Genomic DNA, 8,371 nt, shown 5'->3' on the forward strand with positions numbered 1-8,371 from the left:
AGACAAAGACATTACAAAAAAAGAAGACTACAGACCAGTGTCTCTCATGAATATACATGCAAAGTCCTCATCAAATTATTGGCAAACTGAATCCAACAATGCATAGAAAGAATTATACACAACAGGAGATGCAAGCAAGGCTAGTTCAGCATTTGAAAATCAATTAATGTAATCCATTAGGATTATAGGACTGATATTGAAGCTGAAACTCTAATACTTTCGCCACCTGATGCAAAGAACTGACACATTTGAAAAGATCCCGATGCTGGGAAAGATTGAAAGCAGGAGGAGAAGGGGACGACAGAGGATGAGATAGATGGTTGGATGGCATCACTGGCTCAATGGACATGAGTGTGAGTAAACTCCAGGAGTTGGTGATGGACAGGGAGACCTGGCGTACTGCAGTCCATGGGGCCACAGAATCAGACACTACTGAGAGACTGAATTGAACTGCTAATTCATTACATCAACAGGCTAAAGAAGAAAAAGTATACAACCATATTGATACAAAAAAGCATTTGATAAAATCCAACACCCATTCATGATAAAAACTGTCAGCAAAGTGAAAAAACAGAAATTTCCTCAACTTGATAGAAAACATCTACCCCCATACCCAAAGTTAACATCATACTTTTTAAAAAAATTTTCACTGGGGCATAGTTGATTTACAATATTGTGCTAATATTACCACTTAATGGTCAGAAACTAAAAACGTTCCCACTAAAATCAGGAACAATGCAAGATGTTTCCTCACATCTCATCACATAAATTGGCACAGGATTAGATAGACAAACCAGTAGAATAGAACAGAGCAATAAATCTTTCTGAAAATGGAAATGTATGTTTATGATAAAGGTAGTATCTCAAATTTGTTGGGGAGAGATAAACATTTTAAAGTAGAGTTGGGATAACTGAATAGATATATGAAAAAAAAATCAGATCTAGTCCGTTCACCATATGTTACAAAATATTACAAATCAATCAGAGATAAATATGAAACCGTAAAAGCACTGGGATGGAGGAAACTGGTAAATTTCTCTATAGCCTGGAAGTGGGGAAAACTTTGACTCAAAAAGTCCAGAAGAAAAAAACTGACAAATCTGACTACATAACATTTTTAAAAAGAAAATTTTGTATCACACTACAAATCTTACAGAAAATGGTCAGGATATCTGAGCCAATGGTTCACAGTAAAAGAAACACAAAAGCCCTTATATGGGAATTCCCTGGCTGTCCAGTGGTTAGGACTCTGAGCTTCCACTGCAGGGAGCACAGGTTCAATCCCTGGTCAGGGAACTAGGATCCTGCATGCCAAAGTGGTGAGGCCAAAACCATCATCATCATCATCACTATGTCTTTTCCCTGCTTTTTGTCTACCCTATCATCGTAATACATTATATATTTTATTAATTTATCATATTTTGTCTCTCAGCATGCACACCCATGCCTACCAGAATGTAGTTTTAAGCTCTTTGAAGATAGGAATTTTTGTCTGTTTCGTTCACTGCTGCTGCTGCTGCTGCTGCTGCTAAGTCGCTTCAGTCATGTCCAACTCTGTACGACGTACCTTCAGAATCTACAAATAGTGCCTAGCAAATAATAAGTGCTGGCAAATAATACAAAATATTATTAAATGAGTAAATGGGAACTAAATTAGGACAATGGAGCAAAACTTTCCAAATATCCATAAATTTAAAACACATTGTTTTCAATTATTACATTTAAGTCCCTGGATCATCACAGACTTTATTATATATTTTAATAAAGGAGATAAAGTAAATATGGGATTCCTGATCCTCATGTTTGGGGCTTCCCTAGTGGTTCAGATGGTAAAGAATCTGCCTGCAATGCAGGAGAGACCTGGGTTGGATTCCTGGGTCAGGAAGATCTGGAGTAGGAAATGGCAACCCACTCCAATATTTTTGCCTGGAGAATTCCATGGACAGAGCAGCCTTACAGGCTACAGTCTATGGGGTCTGTATGTCCGAGTTTTTTTGATAGCCCGAGTTTTTTTTCTTCCAACCACACTAGCAGAATTTCCTCCATCTAAAGTGTAGATTTAGAATCTAGACACTTTTATACATATCACTATAAGGTCATTATTTTTTACAAGGTTATTATAACTACATATAGATAATAAATCCTCTATTGTTTTTCACTTCTGTTTATGCTGATAGAGTAATTTATATAACCTGTTGTTTGGGGTTTAGAATAACTTACTCCCCAGGTTCCAGACCCAACTTACTCTTAAGAAGTTTCTTAAATATGGTTGAAGAAATTCCATGGTTATACCAACTGTCCTTAACGGCCACCTGGTGCTTGATGTGCCAAGAGTCTCAGTTTACCTGTCCTCTGTGCATTCACCTGTCACCATGCTATTTGTATACATGCTTTTATATTCTCAGAGGCTAGAAATCCCATCTACAAAAATCCCTCTCCTCACAGATAACTAGTATAACACTAGTAATGAAGAGGTAGTCATTCTTAGTTGGACCTTAGCTATTTTAAGGTAAATGAAAATTGAAATGCACATATTAACAACTTACAAGGGCTGAGTTCCCTCCCTCTCTCATCCCCCAATCCCATTAAAGGAAGCAGAAAAGGAAGGGAAAGGTTTCAGTGCAAGTGACTATTTCCACAAGAAGGGCCTTGGCATGGTTATGTGCAGGGAGGAATATATGGGGCTGAAGAGGGTGTGTCCTGAGGGGCTCCGAGCCCTCCCATCTGACCCCATCTTCAACTAAGAGAATCCTGAGATCGCACTGCAGGGTCCTCCAAGAGCCCCTACTTGGCCACAGGAAAAACTAGTCTCTCTCTCTGGCCTCCACCAGGCCTGCCTCAACCTCGGGACAGTCGCTCTTCCTCATTTTCAGTCTCTTCTACCAGGAGACATGCTCTGGGATCGTAGACTAAGTAAGTCATTCCTTGTCCTTTCCAGATCCCGCCAAGGGATTTCCCGTCATAATAATCAGTGACCAATCCCAGTGGGTTTCCCTGGGTTCCGGTTCATCCTGACTTCGGGGGCGGACTCTTCCTGGTCTCTGAGGCAGGCCGGGAGGCCTTCGTCCCCAAAGAATCTGACGAAAACAGCTCCCCAAGGAAGCTGAAGTCAAATCCCTTGAAGAGCCAGGGTGGTCTTTCCTCACAGAGAAAGAAAGGGCTAACCCTAATCCTAACACCCCCACCCCCCATCCCCCGACCCCCGTCTCCGATACCACCACCCCCCGTCCCCCGAACCGACCCCCCCCCCGCCCCACAACCCCCCCACCCCGCCGTCCCCCGACTCCCCACCCCCCACCCACCAGGCTCCAGCCTGCCCTGCCCAACCCCCTCCTGCCTCCACCTCTGAGGGCCTGCGCGCGCCTGATCTAGAGGCCGCTTGCTCCCGAGGAGGTTGCCTAAGCTGTGTGGCCACGCCCCCAGGATGCGCTCGGACCAATGAGCGCATTCCCTTCCCCTGGGCCCGGCTCCTGCCACAGCAAGCTGCTAACGGTTTTAACGGTCCTAGTAGTTTGAACTGTGAAGCCTTTAATTGTGGGCCAGGTCTGCTGACCTACATTTCGCCACATACTGCTGTGCAACACCCAGCCCACACACACCTGACGAGATGGACCGTCACACCTGCATACTCATACCCTGCTGTCCACCCTGAATCCCCTCGCTGATACAGACGCTCTCAGATGCTCTCAACTTAATGCATAATAGTTATAGATGGCTGTCTAAGCCGTGAAGTGGCTTGAGATCACCAATGAAGGAGTATGAATGGAAAACAGATTGTACTGAGTCCCAAGACACGCAAAGTTTAGAGGCTTCAATGAGGAAAAAGCAGCAAAGGAATCAGGGTAGGAGTGGTCAGGGATAGGGGAGGAACACCAGCAGTGACTGAGGAGCTGTGGAAGCCTCCGGGACTATCCATCAAAGAGGAAGGTAAGTGTCAGATGCTGCTCATGAATCAAGGAAAATGAGAATTAACTACTGGTGACCTTGACAGGAGCAGTTTTAGTGATGTAGTGGGGACAAAAACCTGATTGGTATGTGGTTTCAAAAGACTTAGCTGATAAAAGACTGGTACATAAAATGGATTTCAAAATACTCAACAATAGGAAAAAGCTTTGAAGATCAGAACACCTCTCCAGAGGAGATACACTGATGGCAAATAAACAGGAAAAAACGTTCAACAGTGTATGTCATTAGAGAAACACAAAATAAAACAGATACCACTGTGCAACAGTTGTGAAGTGCTCAGTCATGCCTGACTCTTTGTGACCCCCATGGACTGTAGCACACCAGGGTTCCCTGTCCTTCACTATCTCCTGGAGTTTGCTCAAACTCAGGTCCATTGAGTTGGTAAAGCCATCCAGCCATCTCGTCCTCTGTCAGCCCCTTCTCCTCCTGCCTTCAATGTTTCCCAGCAACAAAAAGAATTGCCAAAACCCAGAAGCTGGCAACACAAAATGCTGGTGAGGACATGGAGCAACAGGAACTCTCATCCATTACTGATGGGAATGCTAAATGTACAGCCACTTCAGAGTATGTTTTGACAGTTTCTTATAAAACTAAACTTACTCTTACCAATCCATCAATCATGCTCTTTGGTATTTACCCAAAAAAAGTTGAAAATGTATGCATGCAGAAAAACCTGCACGTAGATATTTATAACAGCTTTATTCATAATTGCCAAAACCTGGAAGCAACTGAGATTTCATCTTCAGTAGGTGAATGGATAAATAAACTGTGATACATCCAGACAAGAAAATATTATTCAGGACTAAGAAAGAGTTCAGAGAAGGCGATGGCATCCCACTCCAGTACTCTTGCCTGGAAAATCCCATGGATGGAGGAGCCTGGTAGGCTACAGTCCATGGGGTCGCGAAGAGTCGGACATGACTGAGCGACCTCACTTTCACTTTTCACTTTCATGCATTGGAGAAGGAAATGGCAACCCACTCCAGTGTTCATGCCTGGAGAATCCCAGGGACAGAGGAGCCTGATGAGCTGCCGTCTATGGGGTCGCACAGAGTCAGACACGACTGAAGCAACTTAGCAGCAGCAAGAAAGAGTTATACATTAAGCTATGAAAAGACATGGAGGAAACTTAAATACATTTCATTTACTAAATGAAAGAGACCAATCTTGAAAAGGCTACCTACTGCAGGATTCCAACTGTATGACATTCTAGAAAAGGCAAAACTATGAAGACAGTAAAAAGATCACTAGTTGCCAGGGGCTACAGGGGGTGGGAGGGTTGAATAAGTGGAGCACAGAGGATTTTTAGGGCAGTGAAACTATTGTGTATGATACTATTAGGTTGGTGCAAATGTTACTTCAGTTTTGGACTGTGAACTTTAAATCATAACTAGGCTCAGGCACATCTTTATTAATCAAAATAGGAACCATTACAATCAACATAATTTTGCCAATGAGAAATGTTTGTTTATTCCTATAGCATAAAAATCCATGCTTCAGGAATTGAGGAATTCTGGGAAAGCATTTTCTGCCTCTTGCTGCTTGTGGAAGCATTTTCCCTGCAAAAAGTTGTCAAGATGCTTGAAGAAGTAGTAGTCAGTTGACGAGAGGTCAGGTGAGTATGGCCAATGAGGCAAAACTTCATAGCCCAATTTGTTCAGCTTTGGAAGCATTGGTTGTGTGACGTGCAGTCAGGTGTGGAGAAGAATTGGGCCCTTTCTCTTGACCATTGCCGCAGGCATTGTAGGTTTTGGTGCATCTCTTTGATGTGTTGAGACTACTTCTCAAATGTCATGGTTTCACTGGCATTCAGAAAGCTGTAGTGGATCAAACCATCAGCAGATCTCCAAACAGGGACCATGACCTTTCTTTTGGTGCAAGTTTGGCTTTGAAAAGAGCTTTGGAGCTTCTTCTCGGTCCAGTCACTGAGCAGGTTGTTGCCAGTTGTCGTATAAAATCCCACTTTTTGTCACGTCACAATCTGATTGAGAAATGTTCATGGTTGTTGCATAGCATAAGAAAAGACCCTTCAAAACTATTTTTAAAAAAATTTTCAGTCAACTCGTGAGGCACCCACTTATTCAGCTTTTTCACCTTTCCAATTTGCCAAATGCCAAACGACCATAGATTGGTTAATGTTGAGTTCTTGGGCAACTTCTCCTGTAGTTGTGAGAAGATCAGCTTTGATGATTGCTCTCAATTAGAGTTATCAACTTCTTCATTTTTTTTTTTTTTGAGTTATCAACTTCTGATGGCTGACCAGTGTGCTCCTCGTCTTCAAGGCTCTTGTCTCTTTGGCAAAACTTCTTGAGCCACCACTGCACTATACATTCATTAACAGTTCCTGGGCCAGATGCATCATTGATCTTGTGAGTTGTGTCTGCTGCTTTACAAACCATTTTGGACTCGAGTTAGAAAATTGCTCAAATTTGCTTCTTGTCTGACATCGTTTCCCTGGTCTAAAATAAATGACAAGTAATCAGTCATTAGCAAAAACACATAAAGGAAGAAATACACATTAAAATGATGTATAACAACCACATTTATTTAAAAATGTATTGTAATATCAAATGGCAACTTTCAGCAAAGCAAAACATCAATTACTGTTGCAGCAACCTAATATAATGGTGTGTACACATCATTATATATTATATATTGGTCCAAATCCATAGAAGGTACATCACCAGAAGTGAACTCTAAGGTAATCTGTGGACTTTGGGTGATAATGATGTGTTGATCTTGGATCAGCATTTATAATAAATGTACACATGTGTGGGAGCAGAAAGTATATGTGAAATCTGTGGACCTTCCCCATTTTTCAGTGAGCCTAAAATTTATCTAAAAGAGTAAACCTGTTTAAAAAATAAATTATTAAAAAAAGAGCAAGAGGAGAGATTTGGCATATTCACACAATGGAAAACTAGTAAGCAATAAAAAGGAATAAACCGCTGACAGGTACAATGACATGGATAGTTCTCAAAATAAGTATACTGAGTGAGAAGACAAATTCACAAAAGAACACAAACTGAATGATTCCATTTACATAAAGTTCTAGCAAATGCAAATTAATCTATCATAATAGAAAGACAAAGAGCCTCGGCAGTTGCCTTAGGCCAGTGAATGCCCTAGAGAAGGAATACCAATGGGCAAAAAGAAACTTGAGGGTGATAGATATGTTTGCTATCTTGATCGTGGTTATGTTTCATAGGTATATACATAAATCAAATTGTGTCAAATTATACAATTTTTTTGTTTTTGTTTTTTTTTGGCTGTATCTCGCCTTTTGTGGGATCTTAGTTCCCCTATGAGGGATTGAACCTGGGCCCTTGGCAGTGAAAGTGCCAACTCCTAACCACTGTACTGCCAGGGAGTTCCCTCTACAACTACTTGACTTACCATTTTTAAGATTTATCTCTATGGATTCAAGTATCTGTAGCCAAGTTATAGCAACTCCAATATTTTATTGTGTAATTATAGGCCAGTTTTCTCATTGTGCTCTAGATAACCATTCAGCCTTTTTATAGTTCTTCCCCTATACAGATATAGCAATGAACTTCCTGTAGTTGTGAATACATGTGGGAGGGGATCTCCAGAGTAACTATACGAATAGGGTGGACTTTCTGGCTAGTAGGGCTTGTGCCAATGACACAAGCCCTGCTGAGTGTTTCCTGTTGTTGAACTTTTTGCTGGCACATTTTTAGAGGCTCATCACCAGCTGCTTCATGTTAGAAAAGGGAGTGAAATGTTCACATGCCTATGTTATAAATGAGAGAGACAATAATCTGCCTAAGGCTAGCTTGGAATGGAACCATGGTGTCAGATATTTTCATGCTGCTGCTTTTGCTCCACTGTTATGCTCTTGCCTCCTTCACTTGGGACCTTGTAACATTCACCTGCCAACAGTTAGTGTTCTCAGTTACCACAAACTCCTGAGAACTGGACGGAGCCTTATTCTGAAGCAGCATTTTTATCCTAAGAGCTACCAGTCCCTTTAGCATTTCTTCTGACTCCATGAAATGGATTCTAAATTTATATCCCTGGCAGTATGGTTACAGTTTTAAAAATACAGGATTTGCCTCTAAAATGTTCTTTGGTATTTCATTGACTGTGAGTTCATCAGACTCCACTGTGAAGCCTTATATGTTTCTATATATAAGAACTCTCCCAAGCTGAGAGGCAGGTTTTAGTGCTGAGGAGCAGGTTTCTCTCAAAGAGAAGAACAAAGCAGAAAGCACAAAGAGGGTAGCAGGCTGGGCACTGCCTCAACAATCAGGAGCATTGTGTAGTCACAACCTCCCTTTGTCACTAAGCAACAAGAAATAGACCTGCTGAGATGCTCATTCTCCAGAAGTAGCCTGAAAAAGACGAGAGGAAAGTTTACCTTTTCTACTCCTTTCCCGGAAAC

This window comes from Capricornis sumatraensis, chromosome 10 (genome assembly GCF_032405125.1).
Source record: "Capricornis sumatraensis isolate serow.1 chromosome 10, serow.2, whole genome shotgun sequence".
Lineage (NCBI taxonomy): Eukaryota > Metazoa > Chordata > Mammalia > Artiodactyla > Bovidae > Capricornis > Capricornis sumatraensis.